The sequence below is a fragment of the Colobus angolensis genome, unplaced genomic scaffold, assembly GCF_000951035.1.
Source record: "Colobus angolensis palliatus isolate OR3802 unplaced genomic scaffold, Cang.pa_1.0 Scaffold77, whole genome shotgun sequence".
Classification (NCBI taxonomy): Eukaryota; Metazoa; Chordata; class Mammalia; order Primates; family Cercopithecidae; genus Colobus; species Colobus angolensis.
In genome coordinates this window covers 3,324,909-3,326,059 of record NW_012121487.1, presented here as the reverse complement: position 1 = coordinate 3,326,059, position 1,151 = coordinate 3,324,909, and positions in this window count along the sequence as shown.

Below are 1,151 nucleotides of genomic sequence, written 5' to 3'. Positions count from 1 at the left end.
TGAGCCACCGCGCCAGGCCTACTATTTTTAAAAATTGATATTTCTAGGATGGATCCCTCCTCCTAAACTCCAGACTTATTTATAACTGCCTCAAAATATCTAATGGACATTTCAATCTTAGTGTGATGGTTAGTTTTCTATCAACTTGGCTAGGTTATACCACCTAGTTATTCAATCTAACACTAATATAGACCAGGCACAGTGGCTCACACCTGTAATCTCAGCACTTTGGGAGGCAGAGGCGGGAGGCTCACTTGAGATCAGGAGTTCAAGACCAGCCTGACCAACATGGGGAAACCTTGTCTCTACTAAAAAGAAAAAAATACAAAAATTAACCAGGCGTGGTGGCACATGCCTGTAGTCCCAACTACTTGAGAGGCTGAGGCATGAGAGTCACTTGAACCCAAGATGTACAGGTTGCAGTGAGCCCAGATTGCACCACTGTACTCCAGCCTGGGCAATAGAAGGAGACTCTGTGTCAAAAAACAAACAAACAAAAACCCCACTAATCTAGATGTTGCTATGAAGATTATTTTGCTGGCACAGTTAACATCTAGTCAGCTGACTATAAGTAAAGGAGATTGTCTCAATAATGTTGGTGGGCCTCATCTAATGGTTTGAAAAGCCTAAAGAGCAAAACTGAGGTTTCCCTGAGGAAGAAATTCTGCATTAAGACTGTAACATCACCTCCTGTCCCCAGAGTTCCCGTCCTGCAGGCCTGCCCTACACATTTCAGACTTGCCAGCTCCTACAATCAAATAGCCAGTTCCTTGAAAAAAGAAAAAAGAAATATGCAGGCCAGGCGCAGTGGCTCATACCTGTAATCCCAGCACTTTGGGAGGCCAAGATGGACAGATCACTTGAGGTCGGGAGTTCAAGACCAGTCTGGCCATCATGGCGAAACCCTGTCTCTACTAAAAACACAAAAATTAGCTGGGCATGATGGCATGTGCCTGTAATCTTGGTCACTCAAGAGGCTGAGGCATGAGAATTGCTTGAACACGGGAGGCAGAGGTTGCAGTGAGCTGAGATCATGCCACTGCACTCCAGCTTGGGTGATAAAATGAGACTCTGTCTCAAAAAAGAAAAAGAAAGGCCGGGCGCGGTGGCTCAAGCCTGTAATCCCAGCACTTTGGGAGGCCGAGACAGGC